The sequence below is a fragment of the Globicephala melas genome, chromosome 10, assembly GCF_963455315.2.
Source record: "Globicephala melas chromosome 10, mGloMel1.2, whole genome shotgun sequence".
NCBI classification, from domain to species: Eukaryota; Metazoa; Chordata; class Mammalia; order Artiodactyla; family Delphinidae; genus Globicephala; species Globicephala melas.
Window position 1 is genome coordinate 76159369 of NC_083323.1, and position 17028 is coordinate 76176396.

At 39.8% G+C, this 17028-nt stretch overlaps 1 protein-coding gene across 4 annotated transcripts in view; it reads right to left on the reverse strand.

Annotated features, from left to right (window-relative positions):
• BICD1 (BICD cargo adaptor 1) overlaps positions 1-17028 on the reverse strand; it is a 203959-nt gene that overhangs the window by 19802 nt on the left and 167129 nt on the right. The gene's annotated exons all lie outside the window — the stretch shown is intronic.

A 17028-nucleotide genomic window follows, 5' to 3' on the forward strand; every position in this document is an offset into this window, starting at 1 on the left:
TTAATATGCCTCAGAAGAGTCTGGTTGGCTGCCATGTTAATGGGTACCAGAGAAGCATTTCTCAATGAAATCAGTGAATATCCAGTGTAATGATATAGGTATACTTTTGGAAATTGAACCTCATCGGTTTGGGGAAGGAAAGCAAAGTATTAGCACACTACAAGAATTCAGCGTGAATTCTGGAACTCTGCTCTTTCCGGACTTGTACAGTCAGTTTATAACACATAGACACTTTAAATTGTCCAAAAAAAAGTTTGCTCTGTTTATTAGATAATGGGAATTTTACTTTTTCTTGACAGAAACTATACTATATGGTGCTGAGATATTTTAATATATTTACTTACAAGTGTATTTAGAAACATGGATTGTACACAATGAACTCCAGTCCCAGTCATGGAGAGAATAATTTGTATTCGTTGAATCAGAGAGACTCAGAGTTGAGAGAGCTCCTTCAGTATTCCTTCACTATAGCTATCCACATGTCCTTATACATGCAGAGGAGAGCCTACAGTTGTTAACCTAAAGATTGGCTTCCCCAGATTTCTACTGTGGCTTTTTTTTTTTTTTTTTTTTTTGCGGTACTTGGGCCTCTCACCGTTGTAGCCTCTCCCGTTGCGGAGCACAGGCTCTGGACGCGCAGGCTCAGTGGCCATGGCTCACGGGCCTAGCCGCTCCGCGGCATGTGGGATCTTCCCGGACCGGGGTACGAACCCGTGTCCCCTGCATCGGCAGGTGGACTCTTAGCCACTGCGCCACCAGGGAAGCCCCTACTGTGGCTTTTTAAATTATGTTTTTCTTAGTATTCCTTGTAGGTAAAAGACGTCCCTTTGAAAGCTGCAGTTTGAATATAACATCCCAAGGAATGCTTATAATCAGAGCATTTTTATAATAGAGGTTGTTATGTAGTTATAGTGAGGACAAACAGTAGAATTCAATAGACTAGTGCCAGCAAGTTGGATTAAATAGTGTGAGGAGTATAGCATAGCTGATGGCCATTTCCCCTGGAATACAATGAGGGAGAGCCCCCAGCTGCCCATCACAACAGAGTACTAAACCTCTTCTTTGCATGGGGAGGCTTTGGGATCTGAAGGCAGGGCCATGCCAACGGCAGACGGTTGTACCACCTTACTCCCTGGCACAAAGGATACCAAAGAAACTAAGGGTTAAGTGCTGTAGGTAAGTAATTGACAGCAGTTTGGTGGAATAAAGGCTGTTCTCTGTTCTCTGGCATGAACAGGTAGAAGGTGGTGGGATAACATGCAATTTTAAAATTCAGTGTTCGGACTAGTTTGTCTTTTGGTGGCAGAGATTGGTCACTTCAGTGAGTCTGAATCAGAGGCTATGATCTAGGTGCCTGACTCTTTCGAGTTTTCTACCTGCCTTTCGATACTTTTTAGTGAGCCAGAAGTATCATTTGGGCAGGGTCAAGGGAGGAAGGTAGTTACTGCCTGCAACGTCCTGTGCCTCCTGTGTGTCTCAGCCCACCTGTGCCTCCCCATCATCCCTCCAGACTCAGCCCCCTTCTGGAGGCCTCTCTCTTCACCACATGGGTGGACTCTAGTGGACACAAGCATGATGTGATCACTTTTACCCTAAATATGTAACAATTCAGAACATCAAATAAGTATATTTTCTTTCACTTAATGGATATATTAGAGAAAGATTGTAGTTTTCTTTCCTTGAGGATCTTAATTTAAAAATTTTAATTTCCATGGGTTTATTAAAATTTTAATAAAACTTAAAAGACTTCAAAGCATAGTTCTACTAAAAGAGTTATATGACATAGTTATATTAAAAGAGTCAACATGGATTGAAAATATAATCTAATTTAATAAGCACATTACTGCTGCAGTGTTGGTTTTCATGTTGATACCTCAGTAATTAAATAATTCCATCATTTTATCGTAGTTTATTGTGCTGATAGTGCTCAGGTTTTGAATATGAAATCTTTTAAGAAAATGCAAGTTCTGGATAGTATACCTGACAGAGGAGGGAGTAGAAGACAAACCCAAAAGTAAAACAAAATAAAGATGCTGATAGAACCATGATCATTAAATGTTACATTAATCATTGCATTATTTATTGAGTGGCTCCAATCTGTACCATAGAATGGTTTACTTAGTATTGTCTTTATCTTTTCTTTTATCTTGGAAATGGGAAAACACACAGAACCCACCTTGGAAGCGTCTGATGTGTTTTCAGTCTATATATGGTGTCATTAAACTCTGCCATTTAAAATTGGCAGGATGCACTGTAAACATTTTCCAGGCTCTCCCTGCTTTGAATAAATAACATAGACTTTTTACAAGCTTGATGACACCAATTAAAAAAAATCATTAAGTTGTTTTATTATTTTAAGAATATTTAAGAAATATGGTTTCCTAGGATATCTGAACAATAGGAATTAAATTCTTATACTGGCAAGGAGACCTAGTAAACAAATAAAGGAGATGTATAGAGAAAGGTATACAAACATTTAATATGTATCTATAATGTTTAAAAGAATATTGCTACCAGAGACAGACGAAGCAGAATCAATTTGTAATAGCAAACATTTGGTCCGATGTTTCATTTTAAAAGAAAACCTAAACATGTGTCACCTTAAATCTTATTTTAAAATTAGATGTTAATGATTAGATTTCTATGCAGAAATTATATCCAGTTAAAACCATTGGTAAGTGAGAAGGTCTAGAGCTGCACTGTCCAATACAGTAGCTACCAGCCAAATCTGGCTATTGGGCACTTGCAATATGGCTAGTTCAGATTGATATGTGGTGTCAGTGCAAAATACACACTGAATTTCAAAGACTAAGAAGAACAGATGCAAAATCTCATTAATAATTGCTTCTATTGATTGCATGTTGCAATCATAACATTATGGACATATTGTGTTAAATAAAATGTATTATTAAAATTAAGTTTATCTGTTTCTTTTTACTTTTTCTCATATGGCTACTAGATTATTTAAAATTACATATGTGGCTCATATCATCTTTCTATTGAATAGCTCTGGTCTAGATGGTGAAACATTCTTGTAGCTGTCATTTTATTGTTTGACAAGATATATGTCAATTCTGCACATAAAGACATTTCAAGCTTTCTTAAAGGGTTCAAGTATATCTTCTTTCTCCTCCAAATGTCTAGTTAAAAATAAACAAAAAGATGAATATTAATATAAAAAGGGAAAAAAAGCCAGGATATATTAAGTGACAAAAAAATAGCATGCATAATGATGTTTGTTGCTGTGCCAGTGTTACTGTTAATACATATATAAATACATATATGTGACTATATATGCATATGTTTATATATATTTGCTTGTATATGTACAGAGTGTTTCTGAAAGGATATCCAAGTTTGGCTGGGCACAGTTTTGGCAGAGAGAACTACTTTCTTTTTGTATACCCTTTTGTACCTTTTGACTTTTGAACAATCATTATCTATCGAAAAATATACTTAAAAACTATAAGTATACTTATTACTTTCTCTTATTCCTTTTCAGATGCATATATAATCATATATGCTTAAAAAGGAATAAGAGGGCTTCCCTGGTGGTGCACTGGTTAAGAATCAACCTGCCAATTCAGGGGACACGGGTTCGAGCCCTGGTCTGGAAAGGTCCCACATGCCGCGGAGCAACTAAACCCGTGTGCCACAACTACTGAAGCCTGCACGCCTACAGCCCGTGCACCACAACTACTGAGCCTGTGCTTTAGAGCCCACGAGCCACAGCTACTGAAGCCTGCACGCCTAGAGTCTGTGCTACCCAACAGGAGAAGCCACCACAATGAGAAGCCCGTGCACCGCAACGAAGAGTAGCCTCCACTCGCCGCAACGAGAGAAAGCCCACGCACAACAACGAAGACCCAAACAGCCAAAAATAAATAAATAATAAATAAATAAATAAATAAATTTATTAAAGAAAAGATTAAGAGAAAGTAATATGTAAGGAAAGCCTATATATTTATATGCAACATTTTGGTCTGTATTACATGGGTTCATAAATTTTGCCCTCTAAAGTGAATATTTTCAGGGGAATTCTCCACCAGTCCAAGGGTTAGGACTCCATGCTTCCACTGCAGGGGGCACAGGTTTGATCCCGGTCGGGGAACTAAGGTCCCACGAGCCGCGGGGCGTGGCCAAAGAAAAGTGAATATTTTCTTATAATTGCCTTGATTTTTAGGCATAATATGTTAAAATAACCAAAGAAACTTCAAATGATACATATGCTGCCTATATTAAATAGTAAGAGAAATGACTCATTTGAAAATTTTCCAAACGCAATTTTTATATATAGATTTTATTACATCACCTACTTTAAACTACATCTGAAATGCATTATAATTCTGTATATCAGAAGAACTACATATAGAGATGAATATGAAAGCTGTATATTTTGAGATACTGTAGAAAATTTGGACTAATTACCAATTATCCAATAAACTGAGGGCCTACTATGTGCCAGGTACAGTGTAAGATCCTGGGGATTAAAAGAGGCAAGATTTCTGCCCAAAAGCTTACAGACTCATAGAGAAATCTGATTTTAAGACAAACTGTGACTGTACTGTCTATAGTGAGGAGTAGAGGACAAAGCGGCTAATTCTACCCGATGGAGACAAGGGATCAGAAAACTCTTTATAATTTTTGTGCATTTATGCACACGATAGAAAGACTGGTATATATGAGACATCTAGCTTAAAACCTTTGCAAAAGAAAACAAGGAAGGGAAAAAAATCTTAAAATTCCAAAATATATTTATATGAAACTAGTTATCTGGATGAAAATCAAAACACTCCTCTTAAACTGGAGGATATTTGATATTTATCTAAACAAAGCAAATATGGAGCTATTTGAAAAAAAAATGAGATAAATTCCTGTATTTAGCAGTTTTCAATTAGCTATCTGTCATTATAGAGATGGACAGAATCTAAAGAAGAGATATAACTCTCAGATGACATTCTTCGCACATTCCAACCAAAGATCATTCTATACTAAAAGACTTCCTGTAAAAATGGAATTGCTACTTGAAGAAACACTGAAAGAATTGAAACAAAATTTAAGGGTGTTGCAAATTTCCACTGTAAAATGAATCAGAGCTAACCCAGAAGAAGAGAAAAATACTCTTGCAGCATACATGATTCACTAAAATTTGAACAAAATTTTTTAAACAAATTTTTGATTGCATATTACACTGGGGCAAGACAGAAAAATGTATTTTTAAACATGTGGTTGGTAATTTTGTGAATTAGTATTTTTGAATTAACTTTTGTTTTAGCAGATTCCAAACTAAGGGCAACATGCTGTAGCATGAGAAAATGCTCAAGCCTTCCTCTGCCGGGGAAAACTCTGTAGAAGCTATGTTAAAAGCAAATACAACCCTAAACGATTACAAGTTTCAACAGAATGCTGTTCACTCCTACTATTTCAAGAATTGAATCCTGTGGAAAACGAAAGTATATGGGGAAGTGGAACACACAAAAATGGAGAGGCCTCTATAGGAAAAAACACACTTTAGGCAAAAAACCACTGAGGCTGTTAGTTCAGGAAGTCAGCTCAGTTAGCATTCACCGAGCTCCTTCCACAGACAAACCACGGGAGGATGAAGAAGCACAGGCAGTTAGAGCAGGATGTATGTACACAGGACACGCTGGCTTTTGCGTAGAGCTGAACTTCTTTGATTTCAAACACTTGTAAACATTCATATTCCTCACAGTTTTGATTCCGAGTCTCCACCACCTCTCATTTCACATTTCATTAGACTCTATAGTTGCTTCTTTACGTCAGGTGTTACTGTAAGCAGTTAGGGGCAGGGGCTTCCAGGAGAAAGAGAACCAGGCATGGCTTTCTTGACTTAAGAGAAGCCTTTTTTTTTTTTTTTTGCGGTACGCGGGCCTCTCACTGCTGTGGCCTCTCCCGTTGCGTAGCACAGGCTCCGGATGCGCAGGCTCAGCGGCCATGGCTCACGGGCCCAGCCGCTCCGTGGCATGTGGGATCCTCCCGGACCGGGGCACGAACCCATGTCCCCTGCATCGGCAGGCGGACTCTCAACCACTGCGCCACCAGGGAAGCCCTGCCCTAAGCCATTTTATGATCTAAGCCTAGCCTTGAACAGTTCTCAGTAATCTTAAGGGAACAAAAGAATGCAGAAACATTGCCTGTTATCAGGCAAGAGAAGTAACAATAGCAAACATAATATTTCAGTTGTAAAAACTCCCAGTTTTGCTTCAATGGTAAAGATTAGCTTGAAGTACTTAACCACAAGATCAACTGGAACCTAAGGGACGATGATGTTGACCTTTTCTGACCCTCCTGACTTCAATCAACTAAAGCTTGGACTCAACCAAGCCCCTTCATGAATATGCTTGTTGTTAAAACTTCCCCAATTTTGCTGTTTGGGGAGACACTGCTCTGGGAAAGATCCCTGGTGTTTTCCTTACTTGTGGCAAGTAATAAATCCTTCCTTCTCCCATTCTTTGGCTTGATTGTATCTTTTGGCTGGACACCCACCAAGAGGTGAACCCAATTTTTCGGGTAACATTACCTACATCTAATCCATTCTCCACCTCGCTGTCAGGGTGATCTTATATACTAAAAATCTGCTCCTCTTCTTAAAACTGTTACCTGTGCCCTTGGAATAAAGTCTGCTCTCACTAACCTGGCCCTCTGTTTTCAAGTCCCTGCCTGCCTTTCCAGTGTCATTTTCCATCACTCCCAAGTCCTGCTGCAGTTTCTAGCACCAAGCTCATGGCCTTTGTGCAAGCTGACTTCCTTTCCTATAAGGCTTTTCTCATTACCCACACCTGCACCCCCACCTGTAACAGGGAAGAGCTATATCGGACTCCATGTTGGATCTGTTTCTTTGACTTTAACCTTTGCTTTTTATTGCTTTTGTAATTATAATCATACATAACGGTCTGCCTCAGGGAACCCTGCGCCTCTGCCCCAATGTTAAATTAAAGTGCCTTAGTTCAGCTCACAGGGAGACAATCTGACCCTGCCCACCTGTGAATCGCTACAGAAAAGAAATTTTGCAAGATAAATGGCCTTTTTACTTTACTTCCTCACCTCCTCCCCCTTTCTGCTCTATAAAAGAAACTGGCATCCAGTCCCCAGTAAGACGGTTTTTTGGGGACCCTAGTCTGCCATCTTCTTGGTCTGCCAGCTTTCCGAATAAGGTCATTATTCCTTGTCTCAACACCTCGTCTCCCAATTTATTGGCCCGTTGGGTAGCGAGCAGAGCAAGCAGAGCGAGATTGGACTCAGTAACAAATTTGGCTTAGCCAGCCAGGAGCCTTGCTGCTCGTGGCTAGAAGGCCCTGATCAGAGAATATTGGGGCAAGGTCCTAGCAGCTGCCGGGACCATTTGTCCTGAGGATCTTTCCTTCAAAACTCCCTGAAACAGCACTGGTTACCCCAGCGTTTGGCAGATGAAGCAAGGAACCGACAAACTTCTATGAGTTGACAGGCTCGATTTTGGAGGGTAAGTCGCTCTGGCGTGCACACCGGGAATATATTACACCCCTCAATTTGGGCTTTTCCTTTATGGGACAAGCCAATCTCTTTGGTTGGGGTACCCTGTTGGAGAGAGGAATTGTCATTGGATTTTTTTGGGAACCAGTTTATTGGGTTTGGTTTTGGTTTTGTGTGCATCAGTGTTGGAATTTGTGCCTTTTGTGTTGGAATTTGCGTCTTTTGTGTTTTGGTGTTATCAAACATAAAAATGGGAAATACTCCATCTCTCCCAAAGGAGAGCCCTTTGGGGCATATATTAGATAACTGGGTAAAACACAGCCATGAGCCTATGACTAAGAAAGATATATATACTATTGTAATAGGGTGTGGACCCAATATATGTTAGGATCAGAAGAGCTATGGCCCCTGAATGGCTCACTCAATTGTTATACGATCTCGCAGTAGAAGTGTTTTGCAAAAGAACAGGGAAAAGAAATGAGATTCCATATGTAGAAGTATTTATGCTATTGCATCAGGAGGAAAAGGAGTCAGAGGACTGCCACCTTATGGTGCAGCGATCTAAAAGGAAACCCAAAGGGGAACCTGTTCTGCAAGGGGAAGAGGGAGAAAATGAGAGTGGGGACATGGTACTCCAAAACCTAAACTCTCCTCTGGCTCATACAACTTCCCCACTGGCCAAGCAGGCTGCACCAGCAGTTGTTCCAACTGCCCCCATGCCACCAACATATTCACTCCTTTCACTGCCTCCTGTTTCCCCTACCCAGAGGGATCGAATAAAATTTTCTGTGTTAACACCCGAGGCACAGGGACCTGGTTCAGTATCACAATCTAAGACCCGACAGGGCACCCAATTTGGACTGGTAGCCATTTCCACAGAAGGGCAATTTCCCTTGTGCTGACATCCTGTAAGTGGCCAGGGTACTCCCTTAGACTTGAGGCGTCTGATTCTAATTTCCCCTCAGGAGCCCCGGATAGTTTTGACAGTGGCGAGCAAGTTTGTTGACTTTCTAATAGATACGGGTGCCACATATTCCGTGGTAAACACGAAGGTGGCACAGAAAACATCTCAGTCTATCTGGGTCACGAGAGTTTCTGGAGAAGTACAAAACCATTCGTTCTTAAACATCTAGAATGCCAACTAGGGGACCTCACCCTGAAACATAGCTTCTTATATATGCCAGAGTGTCCAATACCCGTTTTGGGACGAGGTCGCCTTTGTAAATTAAATGCTCAAGTAACTTTTTCGCCAGAACAGCCTGACATCAGGGTCTCACTGGAGCAAGCTTTAAGCCTACAGATGGTGGCCGTGGAAACCCCAGAGAAGGAAACAAAGTCATCCTAGGAGAAACTTGCCTGTATTTTTGAGATGCAAATGTCCTATTTGGTCTTCTCAGGAACCCTCATCTCTGCCATCTTTTTAAAATGCAAATTTTGAAAAGAGGGTAAAGTAATTTAGAAATTGACTTGTCAAAGATAAATAGAAATCCTAAGTGTCTTTTAAGATTTAGCCATCTAGACAAGGGAGCTTGAATGGTTTCCATCTGCCAGAAACCCAACTTTAATCCAAACTCTCTGTAAACTGATGGGTTTTACATGGCTGTACCTGACTCGGGGCTGAAATTTTGAAATGAGAACCATGAGGTCTCTCTGTTTGTGTGTTTGTGTGTGTCTTTGTCTTTGGATAACATTGCTGAGGTTAGCTTGTAAATGAGCTCTATTTAATTGGCTTAAAGAAAAGTAAGCGCTTACAAATCAAACAATTCTAAATACAAGAGAAATTAAGCTAAGTGAATTTCAGGTTCATGTGAACTGAGAAATATTCAGTATTAAATTAATACCTGATATTATTGTTTACGTTTATTGATCTAATTAATGTAGACATGTCTTTAGAGTCATCAACATTAAGTATAATACTTTCACTGGACCTAGGTTTAATAGAAGTTAAATGAAATCTTATATCTGTTGCAAATTTGTCAGCCAGAAAAATAACTTGATATGATGAAACTTTAAAGTAAATAACGAGATAAGAGCTTTTAGGTAAACTCTATAAGAATAATTATGTTCTAAAAATAATCTAAGATAGTCTCTCCAGGTTTTGGTAACTATTACTTGCCTCTTGGTTTTCACTAGAAATTAAGGTTTTTAAGAGTCAGGGGTTCTAATTTATATTTAAAGCTACTGAAAATAATAAAACATTTCAGTATGGTAGAATGTGTGTTTTCAGTTAAGGTATGAGGAATGGAATTACATTTTACTGAGAAAGTTTTATATATGGTCAGGATTAACTAAATTAATTAATTAATTAATTTATAAATTTATTTATTTTTGGCTCTGTTGGGTTTTCATTGCTGTGCGTGGGCTTTCTCTAGTTGCAGTGAGCAGGGGCTACTCTTCGTTGCGGTGTGCGGGCTTCTCATTGCGGTGGCTTCTCTTGTTGCGGAGCACGGGCTCTAGGCGTGTTAACTTCAGTAGTTGTGGCATGCGGGCTCAGTAGTTGTGGCTCGCGGGCTCTAGAGCACAGGCTCAGTAGTTGTGGCGCACGGGCTTAGTTGCTCCGCAGCATGTGGGATCTTCCTGGACCAGGGCTCAAACCCATGTCCCCTGCATTGGCAGGCGGATTCTTAACCACTGCGCCACCAAGGAAGTCCGTATTCCAATCTTTAACCAGGCTACTTTAAGTTTTGTCCTGATGTTTTTACAAAATGAAGATCTTCAAGAAGACTCATAAAAGGAACTTTTTAACAATTAGTTTCTGATAGCCTTTAGATAATATCACTGGACTGGGTAACAAATGACAAACCTAATGGAAAACCTGATTACTTCACCCAGATCAACAGGAATTAATTACATGTGACTGAATGAACTGGTAAATATGATTTATAACTTTATGACTTTGGAAAATATACTGGCTTTATTCTTTGTTTTTCAGAAAAAAACCTTTTCTCTTATGCTGTGACCTACAACAAGTTGATAAAGTATGCCTTTGTAAACAAAGATGAAACATTTATCTTTTTATCTCTACCTGGTTGATCCTGCCAGTAGCATATGCTTGTCTCAAAGATTAAGCTCTGCATACATGGCCAGTACAGTGAAACTGCAAGTGGCTCATTAAATCAGTTATGGTTCCTTTGGTCGCTAATTCTTGCAACTGGATTACAACTAGTTATACTAATCATTGTTTTAATGTGTTCTTTGTTTCCAAATTGTTTGTGCCTCCCTGCTGCACCATGTCTTCGTCAGTGTTACCAGCTGCATTTACTTATATCCTACTTTATAAGATTGCTGTCTCTTACAGTACCCAGTGTGTAACCAGGCCTCCAACAAAACCTCTATGCCTAAACATCTTGAGGAAATAGATCACATTTATAACAAAATAATTACAGTGTGATTCTAGGTATGGGTAGAAGAAACAAGGGAAAATGTCTCCTGGATCATAATTAGAGGATCTGGAGAATCTTTAATTATCAATAGGGCCTAATCCAAAAACTAGCACCTGGAGTGGCATATCAAGAATTTTCACCTGATCTGGGATGAACTTCCCAGCGCTGTGGGACAAAATTTGATCATGAAATGTCTCCCAAATATTGCTCAAATTTCTGACCAAGAGGGGAGGATCTGAGAAATGGCATCAGTGATTGCAGCCCTCCAATGTGAGCCAGTGAGCCCTGAGGAAAGGGAAGGAGAAGAATACCTGCCATCTAGCAGCCATCAGACTACAGCCACTCCCCACAGTGAGCCCTGAGGAAACTCAGAATGTGAAAATACAGGATACAGGCCCCAGATAGCTGAGGCACATATCAAAGGAATGATTTCAGTGAGCCCAGCCTCTTGCATCTTCCCATACATAGAAAAGCCCTAAATTCCTTAAAGACAAATCTCAACATTCGAAACAACTGGCACCTATGGTGGACATTCCCAGAAAGATCCATGTGACGAGACGCAGCAAGAAACAGTTAGAATGGTCATCGCCCCTTTTCCACAAGATTATGGAATAGACATTGACAGTGGGGAACTGTAACAGGGAAGAGCTAAATCGGACTCCATGTTAGATCTGTTTCTTTGACTTTAAACTTTGCTTTTCATTGCTTTTGTTATTATAATCATGCATAATGGCCTGCCTCAGGGAACCCTGCCCCTCTGCCCGAACATCAAGTAAAGTGCCTTTGTTCAGCTCACAGGAAGACAATCTGACCCTGCCCACCTGTGAATGGCTGCAGGAAAGAAGAAATTAACACATCCCCTCCTATTTTGCAAGATACATGGTCTTTTTACTTTACTTCCTCACCTCCTCCCCCTCTCTGTTCCATAAAAGAAACTGGCATCCAGACCCCGATAAGATTGTTTTTTGGGGATCCTAGTCTGCCATCTTCTCGGTCTGTCGGCTTTTCGAATAAAGTCATTATTCCTTGCCTCAACACCTCGTCTCTTGATTTACTGGTCTGCCGTGCGGCAAGCAGAGCGAACTTGGACTCGGCAACATACCTTCTGCCTATTAAGGTCTACAGTTACCTACCATGACCAGTGCTTGCATTTCTTCTGCGAGGATTTCCTCACCACTCCAACTCTTCTATTTACCAGGAACATTTATTAATATCATTACTTATTTGCTTATCTACTTCCCCTTAAAGGGGAGAACAGAGGTGATGTTTTACTTGAATATCATCACATTATACCAAAAGCCAAAAAAAGTACCTGACACATAGTAGATGCACAATATATTTTGTTAAATTTTGACGAATGAGGAAATGAGTTAATGAAAGAAATGTGGTTTTGGTACATATTTAAGAACATAGGCTTTGCAATACAACAAACACAAATACATGTTTACTGTTTGAATATACGGAAACGTAAAGACAATTTTCACTAATGAACGTGTTTGTATCTATTACTAAAGGGGTGACTACATACTAAGGTTAATACATTTATGAGCTGCTTTAAAAATCATTAAGATCTAAAATATAGAAAATTTTCAGATTTCAAAACAATACCATTCTTTCACATTAGTTCAGTAATGGTTTCAGAGAAAGGGAAGGAGCGAGGAAAAGAGAGAGCTAGGGAGGGACAGGAAGCAGAACATTCAAGAGAAAAAGCTCCTACAAGGAAAGCACAGGTTCACGAGGAGCAAACTGCTTAGGCTATTACTTCAAGAAGGGAGTTCAAACTTGCTTTTTCAAGTTTCAGATTTCTTTGTATCCTGTTTCGATATTGTGATTTATAAGAAATGTATATTTGGTCTTCGTCCAGGATTCCTGACCCTTAGCTCCCCAAACCCTTGGAATTTCTTAAGTGCTGAGAATGACAAAAGTGCCTCTTGTTGTGTTAATGAAATGACTTTAGGACCCCACCTAAGGGTGGAGGCTGGTTGCCAGGAGAACCAACCACAGAATTAGAGTTGGAACTTTCAACACCTGACTTTCCAGGGAGAGGCTGAAGGTTGAATCAATCACCCAGCGGCCAAGAATTTAATCAAACTCATGCATCTTTAATGAAGCCTCCATAAAAATCCGAAAGGACAGGGTTCACAGAGCTTCTGGGTTGGTGAACACGCGGAGACTGGGGGAAGAGTGTCGCTCTAGGAGAGGAGGCAAAAAAAGCTGTGCGCCTATCCCCATTCCTTGCCCTCCACATCTCTTCTGTCTGGCTCTCCCTGAGTTACATCCTCTTATACTAAACTGGTGATCAAGAAAGTAGGAAATTAATTGAATCTGAAGAGCGGGTCATGGGAACCTCTGATTTATAGCCAGTAGTTCAGAAGTAAGGTAACAACCTGGACTTTGGACTGGCGCCTGGAGTCCAAGGAGGGGTCGTGGGAAGCCCAATCTATTGCAGTGGGTCAGAAACACAGGTAATGACCCGGGCTTGCAACTGGCGTATGAAGTGGGGGGTGGGGCAGTCTTGTAGGACTCAGTCCTCAACCCGTGGAATCTGATGCCATCTCCGGGTAGATAGTGTCAGAATTGAGTTGAATCATAGGGCACCCAGCTGGTGTCAAAGAATTGCTCGGTGTGGGGAAGCACTCCCCCGCCCTACATGTTGCAATTGGGTCCCTAATTCACTTGTACAAATGATGCATTTAGGTCTTTACTACAGACATAACATCTCTGGCCTATGAACTGCATAGATTCCTTTCACATATTCTGGTAGACTGATTTAAATTGTTGATTAAATTGTAAGTTTTTATTAATTATATAGGCCTAGGTAGTGAAGGCACTGAGATACAACGTTGGCTACAAAATAACCACTGATATTATGAAAATATACTATCTGCTGCCTGATTGCAAACTTGCTGATATCAGAAGGGCCCCTTTTGATTCAAGTTCATCAAAGCTCTAGTAGGCACATGGGGGAGGATGCTGGAGTTTGTATGCTAGATAAGGATAAAGTCAAGAACAAGAAAGTCAACAAGCCATGGCTGGAAACTCTGGGATTTCAGGGGCTGAGGTAGCAGAGAGAGAGCCATAGCCAGAATTTTCCTCCACAAGGTTTTAGTAATATTGGAAATCAATCAGTACAATGTACTAACAAATTAGCACAAAACATTCTACTAATTTTGAAAATCAATGCCCTATCCTAGAACTGATTTCCCAGAAATTAAGAAATTCTGCCTTGAAGATGTGGTTTCTGCTTACCATCTCATAGAAGCAAAATCTATTTGAAAATATTCCTTATATATGGTAATATTTTGTGTTCTGTTTATGTAACTGTTTTAAAAGTTAAATGAGATTTATACCTCTTCCAATTCCTCAACCAAAGGATCCAAAACAAACTAATATCATTTTATTGATTTAATTACTTCAATGATCCACAATAGAAAACAACCTATATATCTGCTTGTAAGGCCAGCAGGTCCGGGGAAGGGCTCAGGGAGTCAGACGGAAGCCCCCCCAGGGTGGTTGATGCAGCCGAACCCACGAGTGGCATCAGCCCGGGACTTTCCACCTGCCCAGGAAACAGACCCGGGACTTTCCACTCGGCCCCTGTCTTCCCGCTCCCCGAGGGGCGGAACCAACGGCTCTGAGGCTGATGCAACCGATACCTGACATTGCCACAACACCCGAAAGATTACCAAAAAAGGGGGCTGCTTCACACAACAAGCGCCTCCCCTGCGTCCACCCCTATAAATTTTGTTCGCGCCCGCAGCCGGGCGCGACTTCTCTGGCGCCTTTCTCTCTGACCAGTGAACCTCGCCCGGGAGCGTTCCCAAATAAAGCTTGTTTAAGCTCCCCTCCGTTTTTGCTGCCGTTCCTTACACTTCTGATTAGAATAATTAAAATCACCTAAAAAGATATATTAAAATATTTTTGGGGCTTCCCTGGTGGCGCAGTGGTTGAGAGTCCGCCTACCGATGCAGGGGACACGGGTTCATGCCCCGGTCCGGGAAGATCCCACATGTCGCTGAGCAGCTGGGCCTGTGAGCCATGGCCACTGAGCCTGCGCGTCCGCAACAGGAGAGGCCACAACAGTGAGAGGCCCGCGTATGGAAAAAAAAAAAGTGATGAATATATATTGTTACCAGCAAGTAAATTTATAATAATAACATATTAAACTCATAAAACCTATTATTTCCCATGGGTTTAAGATATTTCTTGCATAGGACATAGGACTGAATATATATGGCATATTTTCCCTTCCTCAGCTTAATGAAAACATTTTATATAGTAAAAGCATCAAATAATGTTTAATATGTTTTATACAATATAGTTCAGCCTAGGAAAAATAATGTATATTGTCAATAGTGCAAATATTTTTAGAAGCTACAATTTGGTGTAGCTGGCTAGTCAGTTTCTATAGTAATTCATTTAACCAGAACCTTTTAGAAAATGTTGCTGGGTTGATTTAAGAATTTATTAACGATTAATCTGATTGGTTCCATGATATCCAGTTAAAAATTCTTCAGGCTATAATAACAGCTTTACTTCCTTCCTGCTTTTATTATTTTAACTTCAAATAAATGGTTAAAAATATAAGGTTTATCAATATGCTAAGTTGTCATTAAAATGATTTTCTGGCCTAATGACGATTCTGAATTCCACATTATTTCTCTCTCTAATCTTGTATATAGCAATCATTCCTAAGGCCTATGGCATTTTCTCATTATTCAACACTAAAGAATTTAAGACCACATAAGAGTATTCTCATTCATGTATGCTAACTAGCCTTAGAGTTGCAAGATGTGTACAGTGTCTATAAAGTTGTAGAAAGAGTCAATGTGTGAAAATGTTGGACTTTTAGTACATGATATGCCCTTTTTGACAGCACATCAAAATGGAGCAAAAAACATAAAGATGTTCATACTTTAACTCAGTGATCTCACTCTTGAGAAGAAAATGAAATAGATGAGAAGTTGAATGCATGCTATTCCTAATAGAATCTTATAACAAATAATGGAAAACCATCTCAGAGGCTAACAAGAGAGGAAGTAGTGATTAATGCAATAACAATATCTGAAATAGAATCTACGTTACAACCTTTAAAAATAAAAATAAGACTAGGCAGTAACATAGAAAAGTTTATGATATCTGTTAGTGGTTTCCACAATGTAATGACAATGATGTAAAATAGATATTAATGTAAACAAGCATCAAATAGTCATACATAAAATGAAAATAGTTATTAATATTATTAATTTTAATCTTATTGATATGTCACTTTTAAAATTAAAATACAATAGGGTTACTTACTAATCACAGAATTTATTTTCTAACTTCTAGAAGAGAGTGCTACTAAGTCCAGTTGGAACACAAAAAGACCTGTGGGTTTTATTTAAGTTAGGTGTCCTGATGAAACAGGACCACTTTGGTGACTCACAGATACTTCCAAAGGGGTCTAAAAGAAGAGGATAAGAGTTATGAAAGGAGGAACATCCAGGAGAGTTGTTGCCTTTTGTTTTAGGTGTACATTTTGGCTGTTAAGGCTCTTCTAACTCCTTATCACTACCTATGTCCTCAAACATTCTTAGAATGTTTAACTTCTGCTATAAATTTCCACACCATATCTTTTAATCCCAATCAGTAGGCTGACTTATGAATCAGATAAGGAAAGTACAGTATTAGAGATCCAAAGGCTGAGGTTTCCAAAAAGGAATTAAGGTAAAATTGAAGTAAATTAAAAAAAAAAAAAAATTCTGTGGCAAACTCGAAGGTTACAGTAGGGGCCGGAAGATAACAGAAACAAGCGCAGCAGGCTGGATATAAGTAATTGGGAGCGAGAGGCCCTGTGGTAAACTGCAGTTTGCCCTGTTTAAAAGCAGCAGGCACTACATAGATCCAACAGGTTGCTGACATGCATGAATGCAGACTTAGGGCTGCCAGAGATATTCAGAATCCTTCAAGGGATCCCAGAAATACAGCTGTTCAGGTGAAATCTCCTGTGTTTCTAACTGTTGGCAACTAACTAGAATTAGTTTTAATTTGTCATTCCCTGCAATCGCCTAATAACAGCTGCCTTTGGGCTTATTTTGTTTCACAGAATTCCTGTGTACCACCTCTGACCTATAGTTAGCATGCAGGCAGGGATTTCCTAAAAGGATGATCTTTATCTGCCAGAAGTCACATT